We start from the raw sequence: 18,375 nt of genomic DNA on the forward strand, positions 1-18,375 counted from the left end.
TTTATATAAAAAATATTTTTTTAAATAAATGAGTTTGAACAAAGTAGAAGTCAGATTTGAGGATGATATTATCAATTAATCAATCCATAAAGTTTGCAGTGGATGAAAGATTATGCAGATAAAGATTTGAAGAATTTATGAAGTTTCACAGGAATTCCTTAGTTTCCCAGAGCTTCTCTGCGAAACTAAGAACGTTACAATATGAAAGTTTGATCCAAAGCCTACGAATCTTCATGATGTCATATGCGAAACTGCGCTAATTTCAATATGCGAAACTAGACGACGGCATGTGCAAATCCTCATGGAACTATGTGAGTGTACACGTGTTCGCCAACGGGTGGCGTGCCAGCTCATATAAACGAACCAGCTCAAGAGTCCATAAATAAGGAAGTATGCCTCATTTGTTAGTGTCGGTATATTTTGTATGTGAGCCATCTGTTGGAAAATTATTAGTGAAAATGGATTTTTCACTAACTTTGGACATAAATAATATATTTATATATGTGTTGTATAAATATTGATTTGAGTGTCTAAAACGGAGCTTAGATGAATGAATATCAATGCTCGAAGTTGTATGGTTGGAATAACCAAAGAAGAGAAAATTGGATTTATCTTTGACATCGTGTCCCACGTAGGAGCGCATGAGTGTCCGCGCCTGCATAACGGACTGTTGCAATAATTAATTTCAAGTTTATTACAAGATTAATTATCTTGTTTATGACTAAATTAATTTTATTGTTTATGACATATTAATTTGGTTAAGTATTTCTCATTTTGTGTAAGTATATAATGAACTTGTTGGTTCATGTTGTAGAAACACTTAGAAAATATTTTGGAGTCACTTACACACACTCATGACAAAATTTAAAGAGGAGCACTCTTTATACTTATGTCAAACAACTTCAAAAAATTTTCCTACATCTTGATAAACACCAATATAGCCGGTGACTTCATCGGGTTCGTGGCCATCTCCGGCAGTGCACATACTGTTCTGGTTGTTGTACCCTGGGAAACAGGCGCGCTTGAGAGTAGGCACGAAATCTGTTTTAAGGGCCCCGTGTCTAACACGATCCTCAACCAAAACCGTTACCCAATTTCAATAAACGAATTGTTGTTTGAAGAAACATTTGTTGAAGACTCAAGTGATGAATACTCGTGACATGGATACTAGAAGAAAGCTTATGGAAACACTCCTAGTAAGATATGGATTGAATCATTTCGGTATATAAATTTGCATTTTATATTCTTTTTATGTACTTTTGTAAACGGTATTGTACTAAGTGAATTTCCCACGATTAACGAGAGTATCGTTATTATATTTTTATTATTATCTTAACTAAAAGTGAACCACTTTTCCTACACCATCACCCCAGGTCAAGCTCGCTCGGGGTGAGACAAAGTTTATGTAGGCATTATGGCAATGAAAATTGCTTACCGGAATCATAACTTTATTGTTCTTATATGTTATATCTTTCTTTTGTTTGATTGTTTGGCTCACAACCAACTTGTCTCTTATCACTTTCACCGAAAAACAAGTCGAAAACCTAGATCCGGAGAGTTACACAAGGGGTCATTTAACTTAGAGCGAAGCAAAACTTCTTGTTGTTTTTAAATTAAAGATGACTGGCCATTTGTGCTTTTATTAATTACCTTCCTCTCTTCAACTCAATCCCCACTCAGGCCATCTAACAATTTTGATTTGTCTAACGTGAGATAAAAGAATAACAAAAGAAGAAGATTTTGACTTGTTGCAACTTGTAGAAATCATGAGCAAAATCTACGGCATGCTCTATACGATGTCATCAACCAAGAGATATCAAAGGTAGAAATAAAGCTCCAACTTTCAAACACTAATATATAAATTAATTGTATATTGCTGATCTCTTCCAATTTTTGATAAATGAGAAATATACGTAATCTCTATCTAGAGGGCGATCACTATCAAGTTTAGTGAAAAGCTGTAAACAAGCATCTCTATCAATTTTAGGGATCAAATGATGGTGAAAAGCCCCCCTAGAGGAGTGAGGACATAGCGTGGCGGCAACGTGTTTCCTTCCTATTATAGAGATGGAAGGTTCAAATCCCGCAAGATGCAAGGCATATATGGTTTATAGGCGTATTTAGGAGTAAACTCGCAGTTCAAAAGAAAATTGATAACCAAAACAAACTTTTAATCGAGGATCAAGAAGTGAATAAAAGACGTTTCGCTTGACATTCGCCAAAACCATCGTAGTTTGTCATGTTTTCGTATGATATTATGATCCATCTATCAGTCGTCTCTTATTATATTTTTATTGCAAGTGTCAATTTAAGTTGTAAATTCTACAAAGAATTAATAAAAATAAATGTCACACCCTCAAAATCCACTAACGGAGTTTTACCGTCAGAGGGTGTGAACTAACAGGATCGGAATCATTAGTTATAATCAAACCATAAAACAAAGTTTCAAAACCATGAAACGTTTACGAGTAATTAAATGCGGAAGCGTAAAACCATAGAAAACAATGTTACGTCACGCAGGACGACTTAAAACCCAATGATAACAGTTTAAAAATAAGTTTGCATAATTAAAATGTTTCAAGCAATGCATGTTCCTAAACCGTGCGCCCGCCTCGGCTACCTGAGAATAACATACTAAAAGTGTCAACACAAGGTTGGTGAGTTCACAGTTTATATAAAATAAAGCGTTTAGCGTTTGCGTTCAGCGGTTTGCGTTAAGCGTTTTGCGTTACAACGTTTTGTGTTACAGCGTTTTGCGTTACCAGATAGTGTTATGTCAATTATATATCTATAGGTAGCTAGCCTATAAAACAAGTATCACTAAGTGTTCGACACCGAAGCTGACTGTTTATCATATGCCTTGCCACCAGGTCATCCAGACCATGGTATGTGTTTAGCCAAGATTACACCCACTCGACCTCCAGTCGAGTTTAGCGTTGGGTGGAGTTTGTCAAACCCAGTAGTACAACTCAAAAATGACTAGCTATTATCCAATATTAAACGGTTCGATGTGAATGAAGGACTTTAGTTAACGCGTTTGCCACTTAGTCTTTACAAGTGATATATAATCTATATTAACAAAATCTTAAATGCGTTCCGGAGTATGTTATCTCCACCAAGTGAAAAGCGTTTAAAAAGTTTAAAAGGGGAAAGTGAAACTCACTGTTTGCGAAGAAATTCCCAAATTAAATCACCAAGATGCGCGTCACAGAAAAACTCTCTCTAGCGTTCTAAAACAACAAAGAGATTTCTCTAAGTGTCGGAATATTATCGAGTCTCTAGACCCGGCACATAATACCAATGCACATAACATGTTTCGTGTTTCGTTTGTGAATCGTGTGTGACTTTAACAAATGTATTTGTGATACGTTACATGTGTAAGCAATTATTTACGTGTCATGTATTCATAAAGTACATCACTAGCAATTACTCCCCGTAAGGGCAATTTGGTCAACACATAACAATTAACTAGTCATTATTCCCCATGAGGGCAATTTGGTCAAATCATGACAATTAACTAGCCATTATTCCCCATGAGGGCAATTTGGTCAAATCATGACAATCAATTAGCAATTATTCCCCGCAAGGGCAATTTGGTCAAAACATAACAATTATATAGCAAGTATCATGTTTCATGCATTTCCACAAAATTCAGCAGCTAGTTTCACCGAGACAGAATTCTACCTGAAAAACTAGTCTATTTCACCGATCATAGCATCACAATTAATTTACCAAAAATCATCACAAAATCATATATGTCTTAGGTTTCCAGAACATATTTTATTATATTTTTATTCCACATAGGTTTCTCACAATCATCAAATCATTACAGCAAACTCATAACAGTCAAATTCATGCGCAACAGAATGTTATTTGAAATTCCCGTTAAACGAAAAATCCAATAAATGCAAGACCACTTGGGTTAGGTTTCTAACTCAATAGGTCAACTTCCAGAAGTGGAACCAACCCAATTGGTCTCGTAGTTCACGAGATATAACATTTACAAAACAACCTAACAGCAGGTCTAACAACTCAGCTTTGCACAACGTTTTTGTAAAATCATAAAAGTTAACTTTTCCACGTCCAAAAATTGCAAATTTACATTCTTTAGAAAATAGACTCAACCTAGTTTACTGTAGTATCAATAATCTCAACCAATTTTCACTTCGTTACAGTCAATTAAACATCAATAACACAATCTGTCCAGAAACTGTTTGCATCCAAACTCAACATATTAACTATCTATGGACCATCATGCATTCATATAACACTCTAGACTCCATAAACACTATCCATGCACATCAATTACATATTACATACATGATTAGGGTTTTTGTTTGAACTCAAATCAAAGACACAAGCAATTAACATGTAACAATATCCAATCTAGTTATCAAATCATCATACAATTAACAACAATCATATTAACTACATATACACATGAAATCGGCCCCTAGGGTTTACAATTAACCCATTAAACATCAAAATTAAGTATAAAGAATGCATAGGATAGTCGTTTATACCTTCCTAGCACCTTAATCTTCGATCAAAGACTTGAGAACTTGATTGTATGTGTGTGTATAGGTGGCGGCAGCCGTGAGGGTGGGGAGAAGGAGAGTTCCGATCGGGGTAGGGGAAAAGAAAAGAAAAAGTGATTTAGGGTTTATTATTATTATTATTTATAATAATCTATGTTACACTTTGGCCCCTCCACTTCTAAGTATTACTTATCTAGCCTAACTAACTTGTTTACATCTTAAGTTAGTGTTTATAACGATGTTATCACACAACACATAAGTCTAACACATAATTATCACATAATTACTGTTTTGACGTTTTTCGTTTATTCACCAATCGTTTGCGTCAACTCGTTTGCGTTTTGGTGCAATTCCAGAAAGACTACACATGTAGTAAGTGTTAAGCGTCATTTAAACCCTAGTTTAAATGTAATGAGGTGTGCGTTATAGATTCAATGATCTTAAGTTTGAATTAACGGAGTTGAGTTAACGGAGTTAACCTGAAATTGACGATTGTCACATCATTCCCATGTTAAAGAATTTTCGTCACGAAAATTTGAGTCAAGTCGTGATGAGTGTTTGAAAAAGTAAGAAAAATTTTCAGTTTGTCATATCATCCCCTAGTAGAAAGAAATTTCGTCCCGAAATTTAATTCATACCTCCGGTGATTTCTGACGGTTTGCCGGGTTTCGCGGTTTTCTGTGTTTGGTCAGCCCTTCAAAAAGGTGAGGATACTTTTTCATCATTTGATCCTCGCGTTCCCACGTGAACTCCGGTCCACGTCTCGAGTTCCAATGAACCTTAACGATTGGAATTTTGCTGTGCTTGAGCGTTTTGGTTTCCCAATCCAAAACCTCGACTGGTTCCTCAATGAAACGTAACTGTTCATCAAGTTGTAGTTCATCCAAAGGGACTACTTGGGTTTCATCAGATAGGCATTTCTTCAAATTGGATACGTGAAAAACATTGTGTACGCCACTGAGTTCCGTTGGTAGGTCCAGTCGGTACGCCACCGGACCAATGCGCTCAGTTATCCGGTAAGGACCAACGTATCGTGGGTTGAGTTTGTTTCGCTTACCAAAGCGAACCACACCTTTCCAAGGTGAGACTTTAAGTAACACTTGGTCATTCACTTGAAATTCGAGAGGCTTTCGGCGCTTGTCGGCGTAACTCTTTTGGCGATCTCGTGCTGCTGCCATGCGATTTCGGATTTGAACAATCTTTTCCCAGGTTTCGAGTACCAGTTATGGACCAGTGATTTGGCTGTCACCCACCTCTGTCCAGCAGAGTGGTGATCGACACTTCCGTCCGTACAACGCTTCAAACGGCGCTGCTTTAATACTTGTGTGGTAGCTGTTATTATACGAAAACTCTACCAAAGGTAAGTGAGGTTCCCAACTATTTCCGAAATCCAAAACACATGCACGCAACATATCCTCCAGTGTCTGAATAATTCGTTCACTTTGCCCATCCGTCTGAGGATGGTATGCTGTTCTCATATCAAGACGGGTGCCTAGTGCGCTTTGCAGCGACTTCCAAAAGTGCGAAGTGAAACGAGAATTTCGATCAGAAATGATTGAGACAGGCACTCCGTGCCTAGACACCACTTCTTTCATGTAAACACGAGTCAGTCTTTCCATTTTGTCCGATTCCTTAATCGCTAAGAAGTGTGCAGACTTAGTCAACCGGTCAACGATCACCCAGATGGTATCGCATCCCGTCGGTGTCTTAGGTAAACCCGTAATAAAATCCATTGAGATGTGTTCCCATTTCCACATTGGGAGTTCCGGTTGTTGCAGTAGACCAGATGGTTTCTGGTATTCTATTTTGACTCTGGCACAAGTCAAGCATTTGCTCACGTAGGTGGCAATGTCGGCTTTCATGTTCGGCCACCAGTAAAGTGCCTTTAAATCATGATACATTTTATCTGAGCCAGGGTGGATAGAATATCGGGACTTGTGTGCCTCGTCCATTACCAGAGTTCTTAACTCTCCGAACCGTGGAACCCAAATCCGGTTCTCAAAATATCGGACCCCGTCCGATCTGGTTTCAAGTTGCTTGTTCATGCCCCGCATGAGTTCCGATGGAAGATTATCATCTTTCAAAGCTTCGAGTTGCGCCTCGCGAATCTGGTCAGGTAAGTTTGCATGAATCGTGAGTTGCAATGCTCGCACTCGTCTGGGTTTATCTGTTTCTTTTCTACTGAGGGCGTCGGCCACTACATTGGCCTTGCCAGGGTGATACTTGATGGCACAATCATAATCCTTAAGAAACTCGACCCAACGACGCTGTCGCATGTTCAGCTCCTTCTGATCGTAGATATGTTGGAGACTCTTGTGGTCGGTGTAAATGGTAAACTTGGTACCGTACAAGTAATGCCTCCATATCTTAAGGGCAAATACCACAGCTCCGAGTTCCAAATCATGGGTCGTGTTGTTCTTCTCGTGAACCCGTAGTTGTCGAGAGGCGTAGGCTATAACCTTCTCGAGTTGCATCAGCACACAACCGAGACCTTGTATAGATGCGTCACAGTGTACCTCAAAATTTTCTGTTCCCTCGGGGAGGGCTAGAATAGGGGCGCTACAGAGTTTGGTTTTCAACAGTTGAAAAACGGATTCTTGCGCGTCACCCCAATTGTACTTAGTACTCTTGTGAGTCAGAGCGGTGAGGGGTTGAGCAATCTTTGAAAATCACTCGATAAAACGCCGGTAGTAGCCGGCCAGTCCTAGGAATTGCCGCACCTCAGTCGGAGTCATAGGTGCTTCCCAGTTTTTGATGGCCTCTACCTTACCGGGATCGACATGGATACCATTCTCGTTGATCACATGTCCTAAAAAGTGAACCTCGCGAAGCCAAAACTCACATTTCGAGAGTTTAGCATACAGTTGTTCCTTCTTCAATAACTCCATAATTACCCTTAAGTGTTCTTCATGGTCAGCTTCGTTCTTGGAGTAGACGAGAATATCATCAATGAAAACAATCACAAACTTGTCGAGGTACGCCTTGCATACTCGATTCATGAGATCCATAAATACGGCTGGTGCGTTGGTTAGGCCAAAAGGCATAACCGAAAACTCGTAGTGACCATACCGTGTTCTGAAAGCCGTCTTTGAAATATCTTCTTCGCGCACTCTTAGTTGGTGGTAACCAGATCGCAGATCGATCTTCGAGTAGTAACTCGATCCTTGAAGCTGGTCAAACAAATCATCAATTCGGGGTAAAGGATAACGGTTCTTGACCGTCACCTTGTTCAACTCCCGGTAATCGATACACATGCGGAAAGTCCCGTCCTTCTTTCGGACAAACAAGACAGGGGCTCCCCATGGCGATGAGCTAGGTCGGATAAAACCCTTATCCAACAAATCTTGCAACTGAGTGGACAACTCCTGAAGCTCCGCCGGTGCGAGCCGTTACGGGGCTCGTGCTATGGGTGCTGCACCGGGTGTCAACTCGATTTGGAATTCGACTTGTCGTATAGGAGGGAGTCCGGGCAAATCCTCAGGGAAAACTTCCGGAAAATCTCGCACAACTGGTATATCTTCAATTCGCTTCTCCTCCTCGGGCTTCTCAACAATCTGCGCCAAAATTACCGGATGACCCTTTCGTAGGTACTTCTGCGCCTTCATAAGGGTAATGACGCTGGTGGTCATGCCGCTTCTCTCATCTCGGACCGAAATGATTTCGCCGGATGGGGTAGTAATATGGACTATCTTGTCGTGACATATAATCTCCGCTCGGTTATACTAAGCGTAAAAGGAATAAGGTCGATATCAAAGACATGACCTGACAGTTTTAACTTACATCCCGCAAGTACATGCGTCGTTACAATAGTCTTACCGTCAGCTAATTCAACAGGAAACTTAGCATCTAACGGAGTTGGAGTTAAGTCTAAGAGTTGGCTAAAGGCTTTCGACATAAAACTCCTATCAGCTCCAGTGTCAAACAATACAGAAGCAAAACAATCGTTCACAGGGAACTTACCAGTCACCACGTACGGATCATTGCGGGCTTGACCCGACCCAATAATGAAAGCTCTTCCTTTGCCATTGCTTCCACCACTACTTCCACTTCCATTACCTCCGTTGTTGTTGTTCTGTTTCAGCTTGGGACAATCTTTCCTGAAATGACCTTCCTGCCCACATTCGAAACATCCCTTCGTCGTCATAGGTGGCTTAGGAGCACCCTTTGCCGCAAGGTCTCCTCTACATTCCTTCGCCTGGTGACCCATCTTTCCGCATCTCTGACACTTGACACGGTCACACGGGCCAACATGATGATAGTTGCACCTATTGCACTTCGGATATTTCCCAGCATATCCACTCGAACCTTGCCCGCTACCGTTGTTATTGTTGTTGTGATTCTGATTGTTGAAGCTTCGAGTGAATTCGGGCTTGCGGTAGTGTTGTTGCTGTGGGAGGTTCGAGGAAGAGGATCTGGTGTTGTCAAACTTTCTCTTTCCGCTGCTCGGGTTGCTGTTGCTGTTGTTGTCATTGCTCGGGTTGTCACGGGCTTTTGTGGTTGAACCCCTAGGTGGTAGCGCACCTTGGGTCACTGCTTGATCCGTCAGTTTGTGAGCTAAACGGATCGCTTGTTGAATCGTGGCTGGTCTGGAAGACGTCACCATGCCCTGAATTTGCGGTGCTAACCCATCAATATACATTTCAATCCTCTTACTCGGCGGATCTACCATCCGCGGACACATCACCGCTAGCTCGTGAGAACGGGTAGTGTAGGCTTCGATCTCTGAGCCCACCATCTTCAGTGACCAAAATTCTGACTCCAACTTTGAAATCTCTTCTCTCGGACAGTACTCTTCTCGCATCATGTTTTTGAACTCCTCCCAGTTCATCGCGTTAGCCAGTTCTAATCCAAGGATCTGTACGTTCGAATTCCACCAAGTGAGGGCAGAATCCTCAAGTGTTCCAACAGCGAATTTGACCCTACTGGCAGGGGGACAATTACACATCTCAAAGGCCGACTCGGCCTTCTCAGCCCAACGCAGGAAGCCTATAGCTCCCTCAGTGCCCTTAAACGAACTGGGCTTGCAGTCAAGGTAATTCTTGAAAGTACACGTTCCAGTTGGACCTCCAGCTTGGTTCTGAACGTGTGCGGCTAGAGCGGTCGCTGCATGGTCGTTCAGCAAAGTTTGGAGTTCAGCTGCAGTCAAGTTGATGTTACCACGTCCGTGTCCAGCGTTTCTTCCAGCCATTTCCTAGAATCACAGTATAAAATGTTAAACATGAATTTTTCTTTCATATACAACACACCATACATGTAATAAAAAGATAGGTAAGAAAGAAATAAGAAACAACATCACATCACAACCATATATTAATCTAATTAATAATTCATGATTAAAATCATTGTATTCGCTACAAAGTATTTCCATTCAATCCTTAAAATCATAGAAAATAATAGTTCGGATGGAGACAACCCCTCCATCTAGGTGTCATCATCACTAGATGTCATCATCTGAGGACACCGCTGAGTGTGCCTCCTCCTCAGCCGGTTCTTCCTCCGTTCTTCTTCGGGTTCTTCTTCGGGTTCCTCCTCGGGATCTTCCTCGGGCTCCTCTTCGGGATCTTCTTCAGGTTCCTCTTCAGGCTCTGCCTCAGGCTCGGCCTCAGGCTCTGCCTCAGGTTCTACTGCGTTCTGAGAAATTTGCATTTGTAACACATCGCAACGCTCTAAAGCCATCTCGGTTCGGGTCCTTGCTACTTGGAGTTGCTCTTGCAAGTCTATCATCTCGGCTTGCATCTTTCTCATAATTTTTATCTGTTGATCACTAGCCTCTTGCATTTCCTTCATTGCCGCTGCCATGCGGGCAATCTCCTCCTTAGTCTCGGTTCCGTCTTTTAACAGTCCGGAAACGTTAGCTCTCGTATAGCGCATGTAACTTACATCACGCTCCAAACATGAAACAACAGCTGCGAGAACTCGCTCTACAGGTTCGGTTATGGGTGGTAGAGTGTTGGGATAAGCAGGATGGTTCGGGTGAGGTAACGGGGGAACTTGTTCGCGATAGACCATACGTCTGATCATGTTAGGGTACCAATCCCAGCTAACTTCGTTTTCGTATATGCCTCCGGATAGGCGGTACCTCTTCGGTGCGGGAGCTTCGAGTTCCGGGACTACACGGGGCGGCGATGCGGTAGGTATCTGTGGTTCCTTCCCGTGAGCATGAGTCATCGGATCAGATGAGGATGAGGGTGGCGGCGTCGACATTCCTACAGGTAAGCCGTGTATGCGCGCGCGTATGAGTGAAAGAGGTAAAGAGAATAGATAACAAAGACTACACAAATCTATTCAGTGCGTATCATTATAACTAATGGGTCGTCGCGGTTATAGTCTAGTATGCTTGCAGCTTCTAGTTCGCTATAACCAATGGCTCTGATACCAATCTGTCACACCCTCAAAATCCACTAACGGAGTTTTACCGTCAGAGGGTGTGAACTAACAGGATCGGAATCATTAGTTATAATCAAACCATAAAACAAAGTTTCAAAACCATGAAACGTTTACGAGTAATTAAATGCGGAAGCGTAAAACCATAGAAAACAATGTTATGTCACGCAGGACGACTTAAAACCCAATGATAACAGTTTAAAAATAAGTTTGCATAATTAAAATGTTTCAAGCAATGCATGTTCCTAAACCGCGCGCCCGCCTCGGCTACCTGAGAATAACATGCTAAAAGTGTCAACACAAGGTTGGTGAGTTCACAGTTTATATAAAATAAAGCGTTTAGCGTTTGCGTTCAGCGGTTTGCGTACAGCGTTTTGCGTTACAGCGTTTTGCGTTACCAGATAGTGTTATGTCAATTATATATCTATAGGTAGCTAGCCTATAACACAAGTATCACTAAGTGTTCGACACCGAAGCTGACTGTTTATCATTTGCCTTGCCACCAGGTCATCCAGACCATGGTATGTGTTTAGCCAAGATTACACCCACTCGACCTCCAGTCGAGTTTAGCGTTGGGTGGGGTTTGTCAAACCCAGTAGTACAACTCAAAAATGACTCGCTATTATCCAATATTAAACGGTTCGATGTGAATGAAGGACTTTAGTTAACGCGTTTGCCACTTAGTCTTTACAAGTGATATATAATCTATATTAACAAAATCTTAAATGCGTTCCGGAGTATGTTATCTCCCCCAAGTGAAAAGCGTTTAAAAAGTTTAAAAGGGGAAAGTGAAACTCACTGTTTGCGAAGAAATTCCCAAATTAAATCACCAAGATGCGCGTCACAGAAAAACTCTCTCTAGCGTTCTAAAACAACAAAGAGATTTCTCTAAGTGTCGGAATATTATCGAGTCTCTAGACCCGCCACATAATACCTATGCACATAACATGTTTCGTGTTTCGTTTGTGAATCGTGTGTGACTTTAACAAATGTATTTGTGATACGTTACATGTGTAAGCAATTATTTACGTGTCATGTATTCATAAAGTACATCACTAGCAATTACTCCCCGTAAGGGCAATTTGGTCAACACATAACAATTAACTAGCCATTATTCCCCTTGAGGGCAATTTGGTCAAATCATGACAATTAACTAGCCATTATTCCCCATGAGGGCAATTTGGTCAAATCATGACAATCAATTAGCAATTATTCCCCGCAAGGGCAATTTGGTCAAAACATAACAATTATATAGCAAGTATCATGTTTCATGCATTTTCACAAAATTTAGCAGCTAGTTTCACCGAGACAGAATTCTACCTGAAAAACTAGTCTATTTCACCGATCATAGCATCACAATTAATTTACCAAAAATCATCACAAAAGCATATATGTCTTAGGTTTCCAGAACATATTTTATTATATTTTTATTCCACATAGGTTTCTCACAATCATCAAATCATTACAGCAAACTCATAACAGTCAAATTCATGCGCAACAGAATGTTATTTGAAATTTCCGTTAAACGAAAAATCCAATAAATGCAAGACCACTTGGGTTAGGTTCCTAACTCAATAAGTCAACTTCCAGAAGTGGAACCAACCCAATTGGTCTCGTAGTTCATGAGATATAACATTTACAAAACAACCTAACAGCAGGTCTAACAACTCAGCTTTGCACAACATTTTTGTAAAATCATAAAAGTTAACTTTTCCACGTCCAAAAATTGCAAATTTACATTCTTTAGAAACTAGACTCAACCTAGTTTACTGTAGTATTAATAATCTCAACCAATTTTCACATTTACACCTCGTTACAGTCAATTAAACATCAATAACACAATCTGTCCAGAAACTGTTTGCATCCAAACTCAACATATTAACTATCTATGGACCATCATGCATTCATATAACACTCTAGACTCCATAAACACTATCCATGCACATCAATTACACATTACATACATGATTAGGGTTTTTGTTTGAACTCAAATCAAAGACACAAGCAATTAACATGTAACAATATCCAATCTAGTTATCAAATCATCATACAATTAACAACATATACACATGAAATCGGCCCCTAGGGTTTACAATTAACCCATTAAACATCAAAATTAAGTATAAAGAATGCATAGGATAGTCGTTTATACCTTCCTAGCACCTTAATCTTCATCAAAGACTTGAGAACTTGATTGTATGTGTGTGTATAGGTGGCGGCAGCCGTGAGGGTGGGGAGAAGGAGAGTTCCGATCGGGGTAGGGGAAAAGAAAAGAAAACGTGATTTAGGGTTTATTATTATTATTTATAATAATCTATGTTACACTTTGGCCCCTCCACTTCTAAGTATTACTTATCTAGCCTAACTAACTTGTTTACATCTTAAGTTAGTGTTTATAACGATGTTATCACACAACACATAAGTCTAACACATAATTATCACATAATTACTGTTTTGACGTTTTTCGTTTATTCACCAATCGTTTGCGTCAACTCGTTTGCGTTTCGGTGCAATTCCCGAAAGACTACACATGTAGTAAGTGTTAAGCGTCATTTAAACCCTAGTTTAAATGTAATGAGGTGTGCGTTATAGATTCATTGATCTTAAGTTTGAATTAACGGAGTTGAGTTAACGGAGTTAACCTGAAATTGACGATTGTCACAATAAAAAAAGTTGTTTAAGCTATTTTGATTCTTAAAGTTTTACTTCCCCGCTACCTGTAAAAACGATATTCGTTCAAGGTAACTTTTTATTAACAATACTGTGCAAAATTTATATTACTTTATTTAGTTTTTAGTACTAAAATGTATGAAATATTTACCGATATTTTTACTATGGGTTATCGTTCGTTAACCAATCTTAACTAAAAACCAACTAAACCGAATCAAAATTACCGATGCCGAATTAACCGAAAAGTGAGTATCATTTATTTTTGTACCCTTGGTTAACCGAAATTTAATCAAACCTCTAACAATTCATATTTTCATGTTTTTCTAGGTTTTTTTTTCTTTCATTTCATGTATTTAATGTTTTATATCACCATTTCATGTATTCATACATTTATTTGATGTATTTATGCATCAATTTAATGTGTTTATGCATCAATTAAATTTTAGTCAAAATTTGATTTTGATTATAAACCGAATCGAAAACCAACAAAATTAAGCAAGTAACCAAATTGAATGACTAATGTAGTTGAGGCTATTAACCAAATCAAGCCAAACAATATACACCCCTATTTTACATCACATGTATGTGCATATGCCTCAAATGACCCCTTTTCTAATTAAAGAGGACTGTGGGCCAACCAGGCAAAAATTTAATTAATATTGGTAGTTGCACTATGAATCGTAACAAGTAAACACCATATATGCACTATGATCTATTTTAAGTGGAGTTGTGGAGGATGACTTGCTTGAAAGAATAATAATGGATGCATTACGAATTGTCTCCGGAGCCGGCTATGGGGTATGGCGGGGTAGTCGACGACCACAGGCCCGACACCCCGTTAAACCCGATTTTTTTAAATTATATTTACTTTTATGAAAAAATATATGTATATTCAATGTTTCAACACAATTACATGACCAGTAACTTGGTCTAGTAGTAATGGGTATGACATCTAACCAAAAGGTTGTGATTATAATCTTATTAGAGACATTTTTAAGCTTATTTTATACAGATTTTTTTTACACAACTCAAATCATAATAAAGTAAACCCATTTGGAAATTACATTGTTTAAACCCAAAAAAATGATCCTTTTATTAAAGGCTCAAAAATTTTTTGACTTTGGCTCAAATTTTTTTCACATTCTCAGAGCCGGGCCTTATTGTCTCCTAAAACACTTGTGGCTATAATTGGAGATTAATAGTTTGAGGTTACAAATTATATAATATGAAGTCATTTTAAATATAACTTGGTTTCAGAAAAGACGGGTTCTAATCACCAAGATATTTAACATGTAAGTTTGGTAAACAATCGAGCTTTACTTGTCCTCTAGAAAATTGTATACTTATAGCAGACAATAGATTGGCAGTGGTGGCGGTGGTGAAGGTATGTAGGGTAAAAGAGATAATAACATAGGAAAAAAAATAAAAGGGGTGAATTGAATGAATTTGGGGTGTTTCAAGGGGGAATAAAATGGACCGAGTAATAGGTGATTTTCATTTCATTAATCAACAAAACACCGCTTTTTTCATTCCCTCACAATGGACTGTTTTGTTTTGTCTCTTATGTTTGTATACCAAACACTAAGTCCAAGAACTAAAAACAACAATAACAAAAAAAAATTAACAAAATTAAACATGTGTGAAAGGAATCATAGCGGTGACTTTCCATTTCACAAAGGAAGGATTAGTATACAAGGATTTTACCACAAAACCAATATTGTAGATGTCGGTATTGGTTTCACCTCTAAAATTCTTATGGGTTCAATTAACTTTTATATGCATTGCTTCTACGAAAGCAATTAAAATCATTGGGTTTTCGTGAACCGAACGGGCGCCACTGCTGACAATTAAAAATATAATACATGAAATAACTCAGTTTGAAAAAAAAAATAATACGAGTTTTAATGTTGGATTACGTGTAGGGAAAAGCAATTTAATAGGATACTTAATCATGCATTACAAATGGTCCTCTAATTTATAGAGGGTTAGAATTGTTTATTAGTAGGGTGTATGGGTGTGATGAATTGTAGGTAAACCATACCTATGTCTCAAATGATAGATGAAATACTTCCTCGGGGGTGTGCTTGGGTGTGGTGTGGGGGTGACTTTAATTCCAAAACCCAATTTGGACATGAACGTTATAAAAGAAACGAGCTCTACAATCAATCAATCAATCAATCAATCGTGCACGATAGAAATCCAGTGAATAACAAGGCTATTAGAAAAGCAAGAGAATATGAGATGTAGGCAATTCATACATCTATTCATTTTGGTTCGGATTGAAACCATTTTTTGACCATGTTACAATCTGTGTTGGTTTGGACTCTGATCAATTTCGTTCGGTTAAGCGGGTTGGAACCGTTTTGGTGGAGAAAATTACAAACTGGTTCTGAACCTACGGTTTCAATCGTTTCCAAACTGGTTTCTACATAATCGGCTCCAAACCAGTTCGGTTTCGGTTAAATTTTCGGGTTGGTTCGATTAACTGGTTTTTTTACTCACCTCTATATAGTATAGATAAACATCACAAAGAGTCAAGAATAGAAAACAAAATTAAAGGTAAAATGAAAAGACCATTATAAATATAGGCGAAGTTAAGACAAAGTCGTATAACTACTCCTATGTTTTTATAAAATCCTTAACTAATCCTACGTCTTTAATAAGTTCTATCCATCGAGTATGCAATGCTAAATAAAGTCTAATAACTAATTGTACATAATTAATTAGTTTTATTGTAAAAAGCATGGTGTTATGAATAGTGGTTTACACATGGGTTAAGCATCAACGTACAAGTTATTTAAGGATGAGTTTTATAAATTCTAGTTTACAAGTGGGTTAAGCATTAATGTACAAGCCATTTAATCACTATCTTTTTTTTAAGTTACATGATGACTCTTAATGAAGTTATAATATGACCCTTCATATTCATATAGACTAACCATTTAAACCCTACACTTTTGCATATGTTCTTTTAATATATTTTTTGGCCCAACCACATTACGAAAATTGTTCCACCCAAACATTCTCCTTTTTGTTTTTTCGCTTAATTATAGCTTTTAAATGGCAAATTGAATTAAAATAATATCATCTTTTATATATTGGTCAATAATAATCTCATTCTGAGTTTTTTCCCTCTAGGCCTCTAGTAGTCCCGCCTTTTCATCTTTTTTGGTTTATGATCTTTCCGTTAAAAATAGCTAACGACATTAGTATAATCCTGACGTGGCTTGATGTGTTGGCATATGAAGTGCCTTTTTATTTTCCTTTTTGCCTTTAGCCATATTATGTGGATTCCATCACCCCATTTAACTCCGACGTACTCTTCACTCCTCAACCGGAACCACCGCCGGAATTTATTTTTTCTTATTTTTTTCTTGGTCTTTACTTTTTGGGTTTTTTAAAAAAAATATCTTTCCAACGTTTAGAAGTAGTAAAAGTTGTTTTTTTATCTGGGTCTTGGGTAACTGAAGGTGGGTTAATGTTGGCTGTTGAACTGGTGGTGGTGGTGATATCCGGTGGGTCATCGATGGTGAAGAGGCTGAGTGGGAGGAGGACGTCGTCAGAGAATAGCTGGTCGGAGGAATGGAAGGTGGGTTGTTAGAAAGATGGGTTTTTACTTGCCAGAATTCGAATTCCAGTGATCTGATGGTAGTTGGGGTTTCCATTGAATAGAAGAAAGTGGTTTAAGTTGAATTGTGTGCAAATGAGGGATTGTGTCTATTATTATTGTTAAATGAGGTGATGGCCACATAATATGACTAAAGACAAAAAAAGAAAATAAAAAAGGACACTTCATATGCCATTATATCAAGCCATTCAGCATTACACTAACGTCATTAGCTATTTTTAACGGGGGTTCATAAACCAAAAAAGATAAAAATGTTGGACTGCTAGAGGGAAATAACTCGGGTAAGATTATTATTGGCTAATACATAAAATATGAGATTATTTTAATCCAATTTGCCCTTTTAAAATATGATGTTTTACAAAACTACGAATACACCGTTGCGATATGATTCTTTTTATCTACTTCTCGATGAACGTTTCGTTTAAAACGAAAATGTTAGCTCCAAAATAGACGATGAACGTATTTGTTCTGGTCACGAATTGGTGTGTGGAATCCAACGATCCATGTGTGGTATTAGCGAATAAAAAAAATTATTAGTTTCCAAACTTTTTTTTACCATTTATAAACACTCAAGAAGAAAAAAATTGTTTTTACCCTATTTTTTTAAAACAATTTTTACCACCTAAAATTCTTCTAACATTGCATTTGTAAGGATTTAAACCACCACCTAACTTTTAAGGAAGCATACACAATATCACTAGAACACTATGTAATGGGTTGATTTTACTCCATTAATTCCATCTTGGTATTAAACATCCTTTTTATTTAAAAAAAAGTGTAGAAACAAACCAATGAACTCTAAAACCTTTCAACCACTTTCAATCCTTTTATTAGAAAATAACATCAAACCAAATAACCTAATGATAACATTTTTTTTCAGTTCCAAAGCCTTTTTCACAAGATGTATCGGAATACACTTTGGTTGTCGATCTAGACAACATTCTGGTTGTCTAACCGGCTATTATATCATATTTTATTCCGTATGAAAATGAGGAGGATTTGGATTGGTTAAATCATATATTATATATTTCTGTTTTTCTCCCTTTCTTTTTTCTCCTTAATTTCTATTCATTTTATTTATTTATTTATTTATTTATTTTTTCAATAGACTCAAGAACAAAGCGTGACGGAAGGGATATAGACATATTATGAAAG

Source organism: Bidens hawaiensis, unplaced genomic scaffold (genome assembly GCF_021521415.1).
Source record: "Bidens hawaiensis isolate Kalapana, Puna unplaced genomic scaffold, B.hawaiensis_p1.1 tig00039961_1, whole genome shotgun sequence".
NCBI lineage: Eukaryota > Viridiplantae > Streptophyta > Magnoliopsida > Asterales > Asteraceae > Bidens > Bidens hawaiensis.